General features: G+C 33.6%; 1 pseudogene; it reads right to left on the reverse strand.

Annotated features, from left to right (window-relative positions):
• Positions 1-362: 362 nt before the first annotated feature.
• On the reverse strand, positions 363-3617 carry LOC120145413 (annotated as a pseudogene).
• Positions 3618-21330: the final 17713 nt, after the last annotated feature.

Consider the following 21330-nt stretch of genomic DNA (forward strand, 5'->3'; position numbering starts at 1 on the left):
ATGACCTAATTTAAACCTAACGAAAACAAGGTGGCGTTTGTAAGAATAAAAAAAGGATAAAAAAAAACCGACTTTAACAACTAACTATATCTTCAATTTAGACCTTATAATAACATAAATATAGGATGAAAGAACCCATTGAGTGACCTCAATGATTAAAGGGAGTATTATTCTCCTTTAAGGTCATGGATTCGAACAGTTATGTTTGTAGTATGTGTGTGCATTATTAATGGATAAGAAAGATTATGAACATAAGCTATCTTGTAATTATCTCATATTATTCAAAAACATATATATGATTAAATTATGTCAAATTAAAGTGTGTGGGCTGAAGTTTCAATTTCAGCATAGTAGAGGGACTAATATCATAATAGCATCAAAAGAGCAGTTCGAAAATGCATAACAAAAGAAAATAAAGAAGGGTTTAGATTACACAAGGCACTAGTAATTGAGTATAAGGTGAACCAACACTGAAATATGAGCAGCCGATTCCTTGGTTCACGAGGACTGATTACTTGGCTCTGGGAAGAAACATATAGTTCAACGGACCTCACCATTGCTATTGCTAATGCTATTCAACATATCGTAAATACCGCGAAACTCTGCTTCACGACAATGCCACCGTATCAGTTCTTAAACGATTGCAGCCACCATGGATAATGGCCGGTCATCTTCGTTTCAGTTTAGCTGTGATAATCCTGATAACATGATCAGGTAGTTTGCTCATAACTCTTTCAATAAGGATCCCAAAGTAATCGACAGTTCATTGCAGGTGGTGCTAGTCTCGGGATATCTCGGATGTCCTTGTTGTTCGGATTCACCACCTGGAAAACAGAACACCAATAAGTGAGCACAAGTATATAAACTTTATTCAGTTCAGTGATTCAATGTTGGTTCGAGGTTGAGAAATACAGTACTTTCACGATTATGATGGCTATAACACCGGCCACTATGAGAAATAAGAGTGACACAATGCACTTATCAGTAGCAACCTGTATACAGAAAGGTAATACATTAGAAAATGCACTTTAATGGTAGAGAGCATAAACGAATGGAAGTGAATGCTTCACAGATTGACATGCCTACCAATTTCTTTTACTAATTTAGATGCCTTCTGGATAGAAAAATGGATAGAATCCAGCTCATTAACTATCCTGCTCATTTGTTCAGTCCAAAATACGAAACAAATAACGTATCTTAGTTCGAATGTCGAAGTAATTTCTCAAATCGGTTAATACAACCAAAGAGTAAAACAGTTTAATGAACCTAAGATATAGAAAAATGCCATGAAACTCTTGATGGATGATTCTTAATACTTTGAGTTGAAGTTATTTACCTGAGCCTTGAGAGCCGTGGCAGTCTCTGTTCCAACATCAACAGTTTCTTGAACAACCAATATCATAAAAAAATGTTCATGCAAAAATTATGACAGACCTATAAACAATCTCTTACCTTTTGTTGGTTTGAACATAAAAAGGCAATGTCAAAAACCATGGCTCTAAATAAATCCAATTACTTAGCGGTAGATGAAGATGCAGTATATGTTACAAATTCTTATGCAGCGGAAGATTGGACACCAACCTTCTTAGCCCTATCAATGGCTTGATCAGTCTCATCCATCATCTGGTTTCCTCTATCCATTAGCTGTTCGTTTGTCATAGCTGCAGTACATACAGGCTCTGTCTCAACAGTTTAAAATTGAAGCAAAATATGATACTTGAACATTTTTCTGGTCAACATTCAACATTATCCCAATAATCAATGTAATGTAGATCCTGATCAACTCTGTAGAAGTTAGCAAAGTGTATACTTCCAGAAAACACAACTAGAAACAGACTTTTTTATAAGGTGCAAGGTAATGTAGATTCGAGTTATCAGAGGTTTCTTTGTTAAGCTTCTCATCCCCTCTCATATTGAGTGTGCTAGACAACACATAGTCTAGAAATACCGCAAAATAACTCGCAGATCTTACAACCAAACTACTTAGAGTTGTTATGGCGGCACTTAAAAGTAAAAAGCAAAAGAGACCAATTTGTGCAAGTGGGTTCTGCATCTTTGTATATCGATGAGCCATAAGAAAACACTGATTAGGAAAGAACTATGTCTACCTATGTCACTGTTTATACACAAAATTTCATCTCCAACATCCACATAAAAGATCAGCTGAAATAATTATATCAAAAGAAGCCGATAGACTTACATGAAGCGAGCAAGGCATTATCTTCAGTAAAGCCTTCATTCAGCCCATCAAAGAGATCAACTCGTTTGTTATTCCCAAGTTTGCTTTGATGGCTGCAAAAATGTGAAATGAAGCCAAATTACAAATCAAATACCAACAATATTATTATTGCATAATATCTGCCGCCATGATCTTGATGAATTACCAATTTTCAATCAAATAACATTAACTTACTGGCACAAGATCACATGGAAGATAAAAAAAAGGTTGAAAGAAAAAGAACAGAGAATTTAGAAGGTGATGGGATGTGGGATCATAACTCTAAAAAATAGGTAACTAAATCCATAACCATCATAAATTATTTATAACTAGTTAGAGCACGAACATGCATGAATTAATCTCATCTTGATTCTTGACACAAGAAAAAATGGATAACTTCTAATATTGATACAGACTTCCTGTTTCTTAAGGAAAGCTTATGAATTCAGTTCCTTGACCTGCATACGTATCCCATAAGATCGAGAAAACTTCAAACACAAGAAACTCAACCAACAAGCTGGAGGATTTAACTAAGAACAACAAAAAATAAATAAAACTTAAAGTTACAAAGCATCATTGACTGCTTCTTTTCACTTAGCATTCTTTGGGTGTCTACATCAGTTCTTCTCTCCATTGCCTTTACTTCTCTATCAAACTCTTTGATGAGCCTGAAAAGATAAGTAGATACTATTTTGCGTCAAACCAAACCATAGCAGAATATATTCAGGGGTAATTTAATAGGAAATAGGAAATAGGAAATAGGAAATGGTAAATGGTAAATGGTAAATACTTATACGGAACTCTCGCAAAAACAATTTCTTACAACCTCAAATTCTTAGTGAAGAGTTTTCAGTGCAAGAACAAGATGTTTTCGAGTTGAATTTTTCTTTATAACAAAGTATCACAATTCCAGCTTATTAAAACTGAAGTATTATATGATTCAAATGCAATCAATCACGAAAACAAAAAACATAGAACTCAAGGAAGGATGAATCTAAAAGACCTCTTACACTCGCATCTTGCCGGTAAGCTCTTCCAATTGCCTACTCTGCCGATTAACATCCTTAATCTTATCCAGTTTTTGAAATCCATTCCTGCAATGGAAACAGAGTAACATTTTGATCAATGTAGAAACCAGAAATGTACGATAGTAAGCATGTAATCATAAATGATAACAAATCTTACATAGAACAGTTTGATTGTTACCTACATTGTTTGTCACAGCATAAAACATCTAAAAAAGATCAGAAATTAAAAAGCCTTACAATAAAGCTCGAAAAATGTCGGCTATTTGTCCCTCGATCTCAGCTATCTCTTCGCTGACCGCAGCTAAGGAATCCATCTTCAACCTTAAACTCGTTCAACCTTGTCTTTCTTAATTCAATCCAAACGCAATAATGAAATCGTAGAGAATGAACAACCGAATATATATATATATATATATATATGTTGTAGCTGTTTGTTGACAGTAATGACGATTCAAAGACACGATCGTCAAACCAAAAACAGAAGATTCAAAATCTGGATCAGATCCGTTGAATTCGGGGCCAATGGAACGTAAAATCTACTAGAAAACTCGAGAGGAAGAGAAATTTTAAAGCGGACTTTCGATTCCCGGTCGAAAAGCAAACGATATAGATCTTTGCAATAGAGAATGCCTGAGACTTCAAGTGCGAACCAAATAGAACAGGAAAAATAATTACGACATTTGAAACCAAATTCCGTAAGAAGTGAAGCTTGTCTTTTTCCTGGAATGGATCTGGGAAGACAAAAACAAAAAGAGGTGAAAGATTCTAAACTAGCAACGCCATTGCCTACGGTCCCGATCTAAAATTAGCATATCGGACTAAATCTTGTTGTGATTTAATTAAAGGGTAAACTACACAAATGATCACTAATATTTAAGTAAGTTTTCATTTTCTACTAAAGTTTTAAAACTAATAAATTTGTCATTAATTTTATTGATTTATAATAACTTGGTCACTTATCGGTAACAATTGTTATTAAATACGATGGAATGCTGATGTGACACGTTAACCTAACTGATATGGCTTGACACTGTTTTGTTATGTGAGATCGTTCGTTAACTTCCTATATTGTTGATTGGTGTTTTCTTGTTGCAAAAAACTTGAAGACTTACGGTCGAACATGGTTGTTTTGTAGGGTGTGACTGAAGATCTTGTCGTCGATCATCTTCTCACATCAATGCGACAAAAAGGAGTGAAATTTTAAGAGTGTTGCAGGCTCTAATCGATCATTCCTCACGTGGAAGACCAAGTGATATTTTGAAAACATTGTAGGCTTTAGCAAGGGATTGATGCAAAATTTTATATTAGGATGGCAAATTTATAAAATTTTAAGAGAAGATAAGCTGAGGCGAAAACATTTTCTTAATAGAAAATATAAAAAAAATATCTAAAATATATAAAAAATTAAATTTTTAATGGGCGACCGCCCCCACCCACCCGACACCGCCTAGGACCATCTCCGGCTCTAGCCAATGCTTATGAACAGGCTGCAAAAACAACTCCCACCTTAACTTCTCGCAATGTGATTATCGACAAAGAGTGATTGGCTTCTGTCTTAACAAAAATGTAGAACAACATAATACAATCAGAAAACATTACAACTCTTCAAGACCCTCTTTTATCACAACAAAACGAACTAAACTCAGTAGCCTCTTCGTGTTCAACAGACCCAAACTTCACATGGGAAAAAATCCATCTCCACAGGTACAAAACAACATCCGCCATTGCAATTCCAAACTATGTTGTCCACCCTTCAATTCCGGGTTCCCGATCGGTTGTAAGGCAAGCTTTTGTGCTTGTAGTGTTGTTTTTGTCATTGGGGATGATATCAAATTTGAACTCTATGATATCCCTGATCCCAGATACTGTTGTGGTTTCATAAGCAAATCATCATCCATTCAAAAAATATTTAAAACTTAATCTGAATTTCTAAAAATTTTGTGGGAGCCAAATTAAAATTTTAAAATATTTAAGGGACTAAACTATAATTTTCAATTTTTTGAGGGGCCATGGCCCCACATACCCCTCTTATGTTCTGCCCCTGTTTCTACATATAAAAGATATCGAACTCGATATTTACTTAAGCAATAATAAGTTTCTTACCACTTAAACAAATCTCGTTAGTTATGTACGTGAAAATTACTTATGATATAATTAGCTAAATTTGTAGAAATAATATTTGTTCTCAAAAATAAATAATAACATTTAAATGAATAAATTTGTAGAAATAATATTTGTTCTCAAAAATAAATAATAACATTTAAATGAATTTATATAAAGATATAATATTTATGAAAAATAGAGAATAACATTTAAATGAATTTGTTTAAAGAAATAATATCTATTTCAGTCATCTAAGTTAAAGGCATTGTCAAAAGGGACTAATAACTATTAGGGTTATTAAAAATTGACCCCTATTTTTATTTCAAATTTTATAACTTACTATAGTATTTTAGTTCTTATGATATTTGTGTTGGGGTCAATCCCCAAAAATTTATTTTAATCAAAATAGACCCCTATATTATCTTTCGCTTAGTGTAGTATTTTGAATCTTATAATATTTGTATCGAGTTTAATCTCCAAAAAAAAATATTTAAACTAAAATTGACCTCTATTTTATCTTTCATATTTTTAATCTTATAATATTTGTGTTAGAGTCAGTCCTCAAGAAATTTATTTAAACTAAAATTGAATCATATTTTATCTTTCATATGTTATATCTTAGTGTCATACTTTTACTCTTAAAATATTTATGTTGAAATCGTATGAATCAACTTATCTTAGTGTTTAAGGAAATTGTTATTGTTCTTAGAAGTTAATTTCAAGTTTGAGTACCAGCAATTACAAAGGTGATTGAGCATTTATTGTCAAATAATTGAGAGTATTTAGAATAGACACTACTTTGTAATCACATTAACCCACATCATTAATATCTTGTAGGTTGAAGATAGGGAAAAAAAGGAGAAACAACAATAAGATCAAGTAAATTGATCTAAGTGGTAAAGGAAAAAGGACATAAACACTTATATTTCACTAAAACAAAACTAATCTATCTATAACCCCAAATTTTAAATGAAAATAATAACTATTAAGAAACGATAATATAATATTGTTTTTTTGGAGATTCTTTACAAAAAGAGAAAAATAACTTTTTATATCTCTTTTGTAAAAAAAATAAAGTAAAAAAAAATAATATTAACAATTGCATTAACTCAACAATTTAGATAATGGGTTTAAGATTGATTAATCTGACTAATAGTAAAATCAATTACATTATAGCCTTCATGTTTCTAGAAACAAGAAAAATATCCCTTCAAATTTTCACTACAAGAGCAATATATTTCTCGAATCTTGACAATTTATAAAATCGTTGAAATATTAATAATTGTATACATGATTATGTTTAGGGATGCGTATGGGACCCGAACCCAACGGTTTTTTTTTAAAAAAATTCGGGTCGGGTCGGATTTGGGTTTTGGGTGAAAATACTTAACCCGATCCACAAAATAATAATTTTACCTTATATTTATGAATAATTACAATAATACCCCTCTATATATTATTTTTTCAATTAAGTAATTGTTTTTATTGAATAAAAACAATATTCTTTTATTATTTCAGGTCGGGTTAGGTTTGATTTTTAAGTTATATATCACGTCGGGTTCAAGTATGGTGAAATCTTATTTCGATTGAGTCGGATCTCGGGTGGATGATTCCTTGTGTATGAGTCGGGTCGAGTGGACCAAAAACCCGACCCATGCTCATCCCTAATTATGTTTATGCAATGCATAAGTTGAACTTTCTTCTCCCTCAGGTACATTGGACCCAGGGTAGATAATATGTCATATCTCTTCCACATTCTCTCATTTATGTGAAGTATAGATTATCAATGACATACCAACTGTTATATTATATAACATTTGATATTTTAAATAATATTGGTGTTGATATGATGTGAGACAATCACACTGTGAACGCAGTTGGAGACTTAGAGAACTACGTTATATTTATTGATAATTATGTAGGTCTATGTAGACATTCGTTTTCGCCGGATAATTTAATTACTATTAGTATTATTAACTAATTATAATTTTAAATTATAATTTTAATGTTTAATTTTTTAATTTTTATTATTTTGTAGGATTTTTTACAAGCCCAAATCGAGCCCCAATTACAAAGTCAACCGGCCCAAACAAAAACCTAGACTTGGGCCCAAACAGATCCAAACCCAGACCCAATTACAAAATCCTAATGGCCCATTATGTTCAACTTTGGCTAGCCCTAATTTTAGGGTTAGACACCTATCGCCGCCGTCATCCAGAAGAGGAAGAGCCCCCCCGGTCGTCGCTGCCGAAGAGCGCAGACAAGAAGCAAGCCGCGCTGATCGTCGGAGTCACCAAGCCGAGTCGGGTCAGATTTTAACGAAATCTGAGGCATTTAATGCCTCACCAACTCTCTTCCATAAGCCATACCTCCCTGCCACATAGGTCAATCATCAACAACCATCGACAGTAGGTGTCAGAAGATATTATATTTATTTTAGATCTCTAAAAACCGAGGTTATAAAATCCCGAATCTTGGTTGTAAATAGGACCCCTTTTTTCCCTTTGAGTTTTAGCCCCTAATCGGGGTCTAGGGTAGTAGATATGGAATTTTAGGGTCTTTGAGTCGATTTAGGAGTTTTGACCGTCATGTGTGGCAGTCAGAACGGTGGCCTGTAGTGGGCGGGTCGAGAGAGAGAAGAGAGAGAGGAGATAGTTTTTTTTTGGTTTTTGGTTTTGAGTTAAAAATAAAAAAAAAACAAAAAGTATGTTTTATAGGAAAACTTTAGGGGTTATGTGCTTATTGGAATATTTGTCGTTTAACCCCTTTATTTAAGCGTGTTTTTGTATTTTGGTCATGTGTAGTGATTATTTAATTTAATTTTATTATTTCTAGACTGATTTAGTAATTTACGTATTTTTCTTTAAAAGTATGTTTTAGGCTTGTAAAAAAGGAATAATCATTAAATAGTCCCTGTAGTTTCAACATGTATTATATTTTGCTCTCTGATCTATTTGTTATTTAATTTAATTTAACCATGTAATTTTATTTTATTTTAATTTCGTCCCCATATCTTATTTTATTTTTATTAATTACAATTTTAGCACTTAATGTTAAACATGTTCATTTTGGTCACTTTTGCACTTTATTTTATTTTAATTTTTGATATGATAATTTATTTGTTTACATTCTAGTCATATTTACATTTTGTTTTATTTTAATTTTGAATGTTGCTTTTATGTTATTTTATTTTTGTCACTAGTTAGTTCTCTTATCTCTATTTTAAATTAATTTGCATGGTACTCTCATAAGCATTTCTTGACTCCAATCAAAATAATTTGACTAAGGGTAATATTCATTCATTTTAAGATTTTTGTAAAGTGACTGTCTTAACATATAAAAAAGTTACTTTCGATAATTTTAAAATAAAAGTTTATTCCATTAAGTGACACAAATTAAATTGATTCTATTTTAAAATTTGGGATTGAGAAAAATATCATGTTCTTTTAATTAAGTTCACCGAGAAAAGACAATTAGATCAAATCTAAGGTCTCGTCTCGATGTATTTAAATAATCGAACATTCTTATTCTCATTAAAGGTTGGTAAAATAAATAATTAATCGTACTTGCTTGATGTATACTTTTAATTTATTTTATTTTATTTTTGCATGTATTTTCAATGGGATTTCAAAATAATTAACACTCATATTAATATTGAATTTTAGGATGAAATAGTAATATCTCTTTATTTCGATTGGAGTAATAAACGACTGCTTTAAGGCATGAGAGGTTATTTATTCTCGGTTGAAAATAATCATATATTATCATTTTTCCTCTTAAAATTCAAAGAATATGTTTTAAAAAAATAAAAGAAAAGAAGGTCTTAGAGTTATTTTGTTTTATTGTATTGTTATTTATACGCTTAATTTTGAATTAATAATGAGCTTTATAATGAAATTGTAATATTTCTTTATTTCAGTTGGAGTAATAATTGGCTGCTTTAAGGCATGACAGGTTGATTTTTCTCGATAGGAAATAATTAAATATTATTATGTTTTGTTATATAATTCAAAGAATATTATTTGTATGGAATATTAAATTAAATTAAACTCGAACTCGTAAATTTCATTGCAAAGAAATCATGTTTGGGTATGATGATTGGGTAGCCAGCATGTGGGGTAGGTTTTATTAACAAATTGTATTATGTTCGATTAATTTCTTTATGATTACTGACTAATTTTCTTTTAACTTTTTCTTTTATTTTTTTCATTTTTGCATTGCACTATTCATTCCATGGTGTTGATCCATGATTGATGTCCATATAGAAGGCTAGTAATATGGAATGAAGGATTCAAAAAGAGGTAGAAGACAATGTAGATGTTTTGAAATGGTTCGAGCAGTCCCAACTAACAAATGGAGATAACTTACAACTTGGGTACGTGTCAAATTTGATTAGGTACACACACATCAATGTCAGTAAAAATGACCCGAGCTAGCTGAAAGAAATTTGGGGAAATAGGAAGCAGATGATAAGCAGTTGTTTTATCAGCTCTATGGTGACATATCCTATCTCCTAGAAGTTCCGGTTGACCGAAATTTGTTTAAGGCTATGGCATAGTTCTGGAATCTTCCTTATTGTTGTTTTACTTTTGGCTGAGTGGATATGACACCTACCATAGAGGAGTATCATACCTTGATTCGCTGTCTGAGATTTTAAGTAGACGCGTACTTTAAGTCACCAAATACTCATTCTTTCAAGAAGAAATTGCTTTTGATGACCATGATGAGTGAAGAATGGGTTGTAAGAAGCATCAAGAAGAAGGGAGATAGTGAGTGCATTACCTGGACTGCTCTGAGAGAAGTAATTAACTGTCATCCCGACAAGAGAAAGAAGATTGACCTGTTTGCTTTGGGTATTTATGGGCTAGTCATATTCTTGAAGGTTCTGGGGCATGTTGATGTATAAGTGGTTAATTTGTTTGAGAGGTTGGAAAATATATGTGGATCTCATTCTAGCTATTTTGGTAGAGACATTACGTTCCTTAAACTCTTACAGACGAGAAGAAGAAGGATGATTCATAGGGTGCACACCACTATTGCTAGTTTGGATCCTTAATCACTTCAAACACATGGAGAATGCGCCTGGTCGAGTATTCTTAGAAGGGTTTTCACCCCTGAAATAATTTCTTTCTCGAGAATGACCTGGGGGGTTTCACTGAAGATAAATAGATGGTCATTTTCAAAGATATCCGAGACAGTGATATATTATGGCGCATTTCATGGAATGTTTCTTCAGACATACTTTATAGGTGTGGAGAACAAGATTAGGTTTCGTTATCATGCATATGGGGTTATGTAGGGTATGCTCATTTACTGGTTTCCAGCAATATGGGTCGAGATAGTTTATTTCGTAACATGGGATTTATCTAGGTCAGAGTTTGCATTCAAAGAAGAGCAATACAAAAGTAAAGTCAAAGGGGGCTGCTGATGCGTGGAAGTAGACTAGTAGAGTAAATCTCTTCACTTTTGACTTAAAGTTGTCAAAAGAATACAAGGAATGGAGAAGTAACAGAGTTAATGATAATATCCCAATGCTCAATCGTGAAAATACTCAGCCTATGGAAGAATATCTCAGAGTGGTACCATCTATGTTATAATTAGCCAGGCGTGATTTTGAGGCCGAAAGAAATATTGCAAGGAAACGTCACAGAAAATAGAGGGTGAGGTGTACCAAAAAAGTATAGAAATCGGTATCCAAAAAGGTCGAGCTGACCGGGTTAAAAAAATAGAAAAATAACTTAGATTGGATTTCGATGATCTTCAGCTATCATACCAACGAATGGTCAAACCTCAAATGGCCACTAGCTTAAGTAAATTGCTTGCTGAATGGAGATAGGAAGTGATGAGTTTAAAGAGAGAAGTTAGGGGAAAACAGCGAAGAGCTCAAGAAGAGTAGACATCAGGTGAATCTACTTTTAAGAGAAAATAGTATATTACAGCAACAACTACAAGAGAGTCGGGCCCAAAAACACGAAATTGAAGGGTAGGTTCTTGAGTTTAAAGACATCTTTGCGATGATACTGAAGTCGAGAAGGCAATTCAAACTGTGCGGAAGTTGAAAACTTGAGGAAGCGTGTGAATGAACTTGAATCTATGGTTCAAGATTTTCAGAGAAGAGCAAGTGAACTGTCGATAGTCCCCAATGAAGGAATTATACAGTGGCGCCATCGTTGGTAACAGGCTCAGTGAAGAGTAAAGCAAAGGGATCACCTCATCGTAAGCTACCTGGGCACATGCTCAAGGAGTGTCTCAGTACTTGGTTGACTTATCACATGAAGATGCTAACATAAGCAAAGGATTGGAACCCGAGAATGAAATAATTCAAAGGATTTTGGATTTACTTGGGCACATGCAACAATTAGGGGAGATATCTCAGATCTATATGTGATATGTTTAAGCTTTGTAACCAAACTTCTTTTCTAATATAAAAAGTTATTCTAAGGAATCGTTCAAGAATCAACACCTTGTATTTTTGCATCTACATTGCTTTTACTTTTCGCATTGCATTTTATTCAATAATAGTCATATTTTTCATTTTTATTAATAAAATAACACTATTAATAAAAGGATTGTATGGCAGAATATTGGAAACTTGTAAGCATCCATACCATAATCGAAAAAAGGAAATGGACGAGAGAATTGTTCAAATTGAGAAGACTCAACTTGAAGTGCATGAGAGTTTTAGGAAAGCTTAAGAGGAGATGCATGAACAAATGCTAAAAGCTCAGAATGATATGATGGAAAAACTTGCAAGCCTGTTACAAGGAAAGATTACAAATTGGGAAATGACTCTAATTATCGGTACTACTACTGAAGAGCATGTTTATCCCTCAGGCTTTAAACCATGTGTTGATTGTGGAAAGGCTTAAACTATTGGTTATACTGAAGAACCCCTATATCCTACTGTTTATACACCACCGCATGTTCGACCACAATAAGCAACGACTGCTCAACCAAGAAGAATACACATAAACTTACCTGGTACCTCCGCAAACCCACATCTAGTTGAAGATGTCCCATATTTTGATGAAGAGGGAAGAAAAGAACAAACAAAGTAACTAGAGGGGAAGTGGAAACAACTAGAATATGAATCGAAGCTATGAAAGAGGAAACTAATATGTATGGGATCGATGCCAAAGAGCTAAGTCTGATTCCTGATTTAATACTGCCACCCAAGTTTAAAATTCTGGATTTTGAAAATTTTGATAGCACGAGATGTCCCTCTGCACACATCACTATGTTCTGTAGAAAAATGACTGGTTATGTGGGGGATGATTAACTATTGATCCATTGCTTTTAGGAGAGCCTGATAGGTTCAGCCATCCATTGTGCAATCAGTTGAACATAACTCACATTAAGTCCTGAAAGGATTTGGCTAAAGCTTTTCTAGAGGAATATAAACACATGAAAGATGTAAGGCCTAATTGAATCATGTTGCAGAGCATGGAAAATAAATATAATGAAAGCTTCAGATAATATGTTCAGAGGTGGAGAGATGTGGTTGTACAAGTTCATCCGACACTTGAAGAATATGAAACATATATGCTCTTTGTAAACACTCTGAGAGCTCCTTTCATTGGTCACCTCATAGAAAATTCATCTAAGAGTTTTTCTGATTTGGTCACAATAGGGGAAATGATCGAAATGACAATCAAGAGTGGGAGGCTTGACGGAGGAGAGTCTAGCAAGAAATCACATGTAAAAAGGAATGATAATAAAGTTAATAATATGAGGATGTATGACTCTAATAACATTATTGTGTCTTGACCTTAAGCCACAGGGTCATCCACACAGAACTCTGCCAGGCAAGAGACAAGAAAACCAAGACAAGAGAGAGAAAGGCTTCAATTTGACCCGATTCTCATGTCCTACATGGAATTGTTTTAGATTTTATATGATAAACATGTGGTGTCACCTTACCATACATCACCGATGCAACCTCCTTACCCTAAATGGTATGACGCTTATCACCCAGGGGTTCCGGGACATTCAATAGAGAATTGCATTGCCTTTAAGAAAATTGTCAAAAGGTTAAGGCATAAAAATGTCATCAATTTTGGTGATAATGAGCAACCAAATGTGGCTCAGAACCCAATGTCGAACCATGTAGGTGCAGGGGTCAATACAATTGCTAAGGAAAAATGAAAGAATATTATAACTAAGGTGAGTGAGGTAAAGTCACCCATACATTGGATATGGGGTCAGATGATCAAGGTGGGCCTGTTGCTCTCTAATGCTTTCGTTAAACAAGTTGAGAGTAAGAATGCATGCCAATATGACAACATTGAAGGTAACACCATACAAGATTGTTCCAAGTTCCGAGCTTTGGTGCAGAGATTTGTTCATCCAAGGGTTCTTCTAAAGGATTTTACAATGCCAACTGTCCTCTAGTCATCACACTAAAAACTCATGTGGTGGAGAAAATAACACCTAAAGTGGTAATCACACCCCGTCTTCATTCCCTTATAAGGACAATAAATAAGTCCCTTAGAGATATGAGTACAAGATGGATAATTTGGGTACTTTAGATATCACTAAAGAAGAAGTGGATGAAATAGGCCATTTATTAAGAGTGGGAGATGTTATTCTCCCAATAAGACCAAAGAACCTAATAAAAGATTTGCCGCTAATAAAGGAAAGAAAGTTACTTCTAAAAGATGATGAGCCGATCATTAATGAGCATGTGATAGAAAACGAGGTTGTGGAGTTTCTAAAATTTTTGAAACATAGCGATTATAGCATCGTTAAATAGCTACACAAGCTACCTTCTCACATCTCCATCCTTGATCTTTTACTAAGCTCTGAAACACACCAAAATGCTTTGTTGAAAGTCTTGAATCAGACTTAAGTGCTGAAAGATGTACCTGGGATAAGATAGATAGATTGGATGTAAATATTCAAGCTAATAATATTATCTCTTTTTCCGATAACGAGATCTCGTCTGGGATGATTGGCAATCACAAAGCTCTACACATTACTATCAGGTGCAAGGGGCATGTGTTATCCCAAGTTCTAGTTGAAAATAACACCGTGCTGAATGTAATGCCATTGGTAATCTTGAAGAAGTTACTTGTCGACAGTACACACATGAGAAATTGCCAGAGCATCATTTGAGCATTTGACGAAACAAAAAGAGAAATACTGAGGAAGATTGTTATTCCTTTGACTATAGGACCATCTACTTATGAGGTCAAATTTCTTATTGTGGATATCATGCCTAACTAAAATTGCCTATTGGGAATGCCTTGGATCCACCAAGCAGGGGTCGTACCATCCACACTGCATCAGAAACTCAAATTTGTAATTGAGGGAAATTGGTATGCATCAATGTTGAGGAATACATTATTGTTTCAGTGTCTACTACTGCCCCTTATGTTGAAGTAGAGGAAAACGTTATTGAATGTACCTTCAGAATCGTGGAGTTTGTTAATGCCACATTCATGGCTGAGGGCAGGAAGATATCAAACCCTAGATGGAATTAAAGATGACTCTGGGAAGGGGAGCCAATGTTAGAAAAGGACTAGGGAGTCGCCTACAAGGATATGTTAATCCAGTTTTTCCCACTATCAAAAGAGGCCGTTTTGGCCTAGGATATCAACTGACCTTGAAAGAAAAATTGAAGGGTACCTAGAAAGGTCAAGAAATGAGAAGAACAAGGTTAGCCGGGGAGGATATTCAATGGGAGCCAATGATTTTCCCACCACTACATGATACATTTGTATCGGGAGGTCATATGTTTTAATAAAGCCAGTTAGCTAAGGAATCAATTATTGAGAATGCCTTGGGAGATTTGGGCATTAATGTGATATTGGATGATGAGGCTGAAGAATGAATAGCTATAGGCATATATCCCGCACCACCAGGTTTTCTGCTAAACATTTGGACTGCAGAGGAGTTACCTGTAGTTTACAAAGCTTTTTCAGGGTAATGCACAAAAACTTTCCTTGTTGTCTAAGCCCGGGGCAATATGTGATCTTTTGTAAAGGGTTAATCTACTTGTTTTTAAATCTTCAATGAAAGATGCATTCCTATTAATTCACAAAGTGGCAAACATTCTCCCGTGCATTTTTTATTCTTTATTATTTATTTATATATTATTTCACTCTATTTTGATATTGGATAAATTCTCTTGTATGTATATATGTAATATATCTTCTGTTCTTTATTCTTTTAGGACCTCCAGTATCAATAGTATGAATGCTGATGACATTGACCCGAAGATTGATTTCGAGCTATCCATATGTCAAGGGGAAATTAAGGGTTATGATAATGATGAGGAATGTGACTTGCCTTCTGAACTGCTAAAAATGGTGGAAAGGGAAGATAAATAGATTCTACCTCATGAAGAGCCCACTGAAATTTGTAATTTGGGATCAGATGAAAATAAGAAAAAAGTAAAGATTGACACCACCCTATCTGCTGAGGGATGACAGAGTTTGATTGAACTGCTTTGAGAGTACAAAGACGTGTTTGCTTAGTCATATGAGGACATGCCAGGTTTATATACTGCATTAGTGGTACACAAATTATCGATAAAGCTGGAGTGTAAACCTGTGCAACAAAGGTTCAGAAGAATGAGACCTGAAATGCTACTGAAAATTAAAAAAAAAGTAAAGAAATAATTTGATGTTGGTTTCCTCAAAGTGGCCAAGTATCTGGAATGGGTGGTAAATATTGTCCCAGTATCAAAGAATGATGAGAAAGTTTGTATGTGTGTTGACTATTGAAATCTTAATAGGGCGAGCCCGAAAGGTAATTTTCCCTTGCCACACATAGACACCCTGGTAGATAATATTGCTAGAAATTCCCTGTTTTCATTCATGGATGGGTTCTCTGGTTACAATCAAATAAAGATGTACCCTAAAAATAAGAAAAAACTATGTTTGTGACCATGTGGGGCACATTTTGATACAAGATGATGCCATTTGGGCTAAAGAATGCAAGGGCAACATACCAGAGAGCCATAGTAACACTGTTTCATGACATGACGTATAAAAAAATAGAAGTTTATGTTGACAATATGATCATTAAGGCCAAGAAAGAGGGAGAACAAGTAGATATTTGAGGAAACTCTTCCAAAGATTGAGAAAATGTAAAGTACAACTTAATCCAAGAAAGTGACGTCTGGAAAACTCTTGGGGTTTATAGTGAGCAAAAAATGGATTGAAGCAGATCCAGACAAAGTCAAAGCTATTCAGGATTTACCACTCACTAACACAAAAAGAAGCTCAAGGATTCCTAGGGAGATTAAACTACATTGTACGGTTTATTTCACAATTAACCGAGAAGTGTGATCCTGTTTTTCTCATTTTCTATAGCAATAATCTAGAAGTATGGGATGATGATTGCCAAGAAGCTTTTGAAGCAATTGAGCGATATTTGTCAAATACTCCAGTCTTAATGTCACATATCTCGGGTAAACAATTAATTCCTTACCTGTAAATCTTCGAGAATTCAATGGGGTGTGTATTATGACAATATGACCAAACCGAGAAAAAAAAGAGAGCAATTTACTACCTCAGTAAAAAGTTCACTTATTGCGAGGCAAGGTACTCATTGATCGAAAAGTTGTTTTGTGCTTTAGTTTGGACTACTCGAAAGCTTATGCAGTATATGATGTATGACACTACTTGGTTGATCTCTATACTTGACCCTCTGAAATATATGATGGGTGTAGCTATTTTATTTGGAAGATTGGCTCGTTGGAAGATTTTATATGTGAGCTAAAAAGCAGTTAAAGGGAGTGCTATAGCAAATTTCATTGCAAGAAGGGATTCTGAAGAATACGAACCATTGAACTTCGATTTCTCATATGAAGATTTAATGGCTATTTTAGTTGAAGAGGTATTTACCTATACTAATGAACATTTGAAGTTGAATTTTGATGGTGCTTCAAATGCCTTGGGGCAATTTTGGTCTCACCTAGTGGAGAACATTATCCTTTCATAAGTCGGTTGAATTTTGATTGCACAAACAATATGGCCGAGTATGAAACATGTATTTTGGGTCTCAGAGCTTCCATTGAGCATAAAGTAAAAACACTCAAAGTGTATGAGGATTCAGCTCTAGTAATTTATCAATTTAGAGGCGAATGGGAAACGAAAGACCCCAAGTTGGTAGAGTATCGTAAATTGGTCATGGAGCTTATCAAAGAATTTGAAGAAGTGATATCCCATTACTTCCCCAGAGAATACAATTAAATGGAGGATGCTCTAGCCACTTTGGCAACAACCTTTAAAGTAAATGAACATTCAAATATGATGCCCATTAAGATACAAATCCCTAGTATTATGATATCTTGCAATGCATCATATATCAATGTAATCTTGAGCAAGCAACTGAGAATGATACAAGAACTATTAGAATGATGGCTGAAGGGTGCTTGATGGCGAGATCTTGTACAAGAAAAGTCATGATCATGTTTTATTTAGATGTGTGGATGTTAAAGAAGCTAAAACAATCATTGAAGAAGTGCACGATCGAGTACGTGGTACCCATGCGAATGGACATGCAATGGCTAGACAAATAATGAGATGGTCAACCATGGAATAATAAATTCATATAATAACATAATTATTATTATTAAAAGATCCCTAGTCAAGTATTATTATGAGCATGGACAATAATAATACACTTAAGACTAACATGTTATTGATTGAAGACAACGAGTTGTCATTGACATAGAGATGTCAAAATTGATACATAATTATATTTTTAGAGAACAATGCATTAGATTTGCCCACCATGAGCATATGTCTTGGATTATTATGTGACAGTCATAACATTGCTCATGGTGATGACTATATGTATGATCCTCGGACTTGAGATCAATGCTATGCCACCATATATTGTTGTATGCTTTGATGCAGTTAAACATGCTCCGTAATTGGTTGCTCTATAAAGACTGTTATTGAATATATATCGATATATGTAATGGGTGTGTATGATTAATATAAGATTTGTCCTTCCTACATAATAGGAAATATATCACATTTCACTTGATTTAGTGAGACTAGAAATGCATGGCCATGCTCGAATAAGTTGAAATGACATATCACAAATTATTCGTTAATTAAAGTTTACTCTAGTATCAAGAAACTTTCGATGGGCTATACAAGTGTGATTATTCCAAGACTTGTACCTATTCTAGATATAAAGGACAAAAGGATGTAATACATAAAAGAGTTAATCACGAAGATGATATGTCGAATCATATTTTCTTGTAACTTAGGTGACAATGATATATTGCTAGATGTCATTCATTGTATGTAATGTTAGAATTGTTCTAATAATTACTGCTAACGTTACAAGAACCTACAAGGTCACACCCTAGGATTGAAATGAGTAAAGATATACAATTTGTTGCACGTTACTAAAATATATCTAGAGTTAATATATTTATATATATATATATATATATATGCTTTAATTATCCCAAATATTTAATTTAAATTAATTAAATAAAGATTTAATTAATTTGAAATAATAAAATCCCTAATATGTTAGGATAACTTGGATATAAAAAGAGGTGTAAGGTCTAGCAGTCGTTTTTGCATTATATTCAGCCATTTTTCTCAAAATAGTTTTGGGAAAAACAAATATTGCTCTCAATCGGGTGAACTAAGTAGGGGATGAAATTTGGTTTCGCGAAGGCTTACAATTCAAACCGATCGTCACCATTATTAGTCGCTGTTGTCCTTGCTGTTTTTCAAGGAACTCCCTATAAGTATTTGTAACATCCCAAAAACCAGACGAGCAACTAAATTATAAGATTTTAAAACTTCATGTCTAATTTTGAAAAATTGAAAAGTTCAGGAACTTAATTGAAAAATCTTTGTGTAGGGTTGAATAACAAAAAAAGAAGGATGGAAGTGTATAATGTTCAATTGATAAGAAATGAATTAAGAATTTATTATGGATGTTTTATATATGCACGTGTAACAAGGGAAGGGAGAGTGCAATAAATCCAGAAATTTCTTTCTTTCTTCATCATTTCTTCCTCCTTTCTACATGAGTGCTTGATTAAGATAAGAATACTTTCAGTGGGTTATGTCTTGTAATATATGAGTGGTTTTGATTCTTGGAACTCTAGGAAATCTAAGAAATCTTAAAGAGAAGTAAAAACTAAAAGATGGATAAGTTATGAGTGATTGAATATAAAGGGTTTTTAAGTGATTTGATAAGAAAGAGTTATTAAATGGATTTTGAAGTGAAGATTGACTTGTCATAAGTGGAAATAAGAAATCTAAAGTGTTAGAAAGAATTAAGAATAAAGTTGATTAATTGGTATGATTTTTGGTTTCAAGTATGCTTGAGAGATATTGGATGTTAAGATATGTTAAAGTGAGATAAGTTGGTTTGGGTGAGTATAGTTGAGTTTAAAGGCTTTAAAGAAGAGTAAAGTGTGGATTTTATCTGAGTTTTGGAAAATTTTCGGGATAGATGAGTAAGTTCTGGGCAAAGGGTATCGGTACTGGATGAACAATATCGATACAACAAAGAAAAAATAAGTGATTTTTGGGTTTGGGTATCGATATTGGATGAACAATATCGATACCATAAGTTAAAAGTTAATAAAACCTTCAAAGAGTATCGATACCAATGTTTAAATATCGATACCATTTTTTAGAAACGAATTCCAGATTATAGAAAGGGTATCTATACTTAAGTATATTATCAATACCACAATAAGGAAGCATAGGTATTGTACCATGGGTACCGACACTATTAAAAGTGAAATTGTGGATTAAGTGCTTCATTTAGCTTATTTTATTGAGGATTTATTATAATGATATGAATTTTGATATTTATATCATTCGTATTATTGTGTAGATATTGATCAAAGGTGAGTTTCGGACGGTTCAAACTTATAAGACAGTGCAACAGTTATAAGTATTTTGCTTTAACTAGTGAGATCAAGATGAGTGCATACTACTATAACATATGGTGATATGGGAAATAAGACTTACGATGAGTCTATTTCCAATATTTGGATTTCATGATTTATGAATACTAGTATGTTGTGATATGATTTCTATGTGTACCAGAATATAAGTATTTGTCTATGTGTTATATGTATTGTTCTACTTGGTCTATACGATTACATGAAAATGTAAAATAAACTATGTGACATTTACTTATGTGATACCTGAAAATGTGATATATGCTATGTGACCATAATCTATGTGTTATGTGATCTATGTGATTATATGAGAATGTGATATAAGCTATGTGTTATTCACCTAAGTGATTATAGGAACATGTGCTATAAGCTATGTGATAAGGATCTATGTGATTATATGTCTATGTGATAATGAACTACATGATTATATGAATATGTGAAATGTGAAAATGGTATATGTGAATACATGACTATGTGATAAGTTATATAAAATGGTATAAAAGGTAAAGCCCATAAGCATGTGATATAAGAGCTAAGGGTATAATTGGCATGCCAAGAGTCGAATGTTCTACGCGGTCCTTCAGGAATATCTACGTGGTTCTTCGGGACATTTCTACCCGGTTCTTTGGGATAATACAATGTGGTTCTTTGGACACATCTATGTGGTCCTTCGGGACATGTGGTTCTTTGGGACACATCTATGTGGTCCTTCGGGACATTTCTACGTGGCTCTTCAGTGTAATTTATATGAGTTGTGATGATAGCATTTGTGCACAACCTCAAGGCACTCACATACCTTAAGTTCTCAATAATGTACCATGGGCTATTTAAAAGAAATAATATATATAAATGAATAGTGAATGATAATGATAATGATGATGAGAACAAATATTGATAATGATAATGATGTTGATAATGATAGTGATAATGATGATGATGATATGTATATATATATACGTGTGCATATATGTGCTTTTGTTTTATGATGTGTTCTATAGTTTATTTACATGATTGTATGAAATGTTTAGAATTTGATTAAGTGATGAATTATTTTATTATACATTTTATATGCCTCACTA

This window comes from Hibiscus syriacus, unplaced genomic scaffold, assembly GCF_006381635.1.
Source record: "Hibiscus syriacus cultivar Baekdansim isolate YM2019G1 unplaced genomic scaffold, ASM638163v2 tig00002338_pilon, whole genome shotgun sequence".
Lineage (NCBI taxonomy): Eukaryota > Viridiplantae > Streptophyta > Magnoliopsida > Malvales > Malvaceae > Hibiscus > Hibiscus syriacus.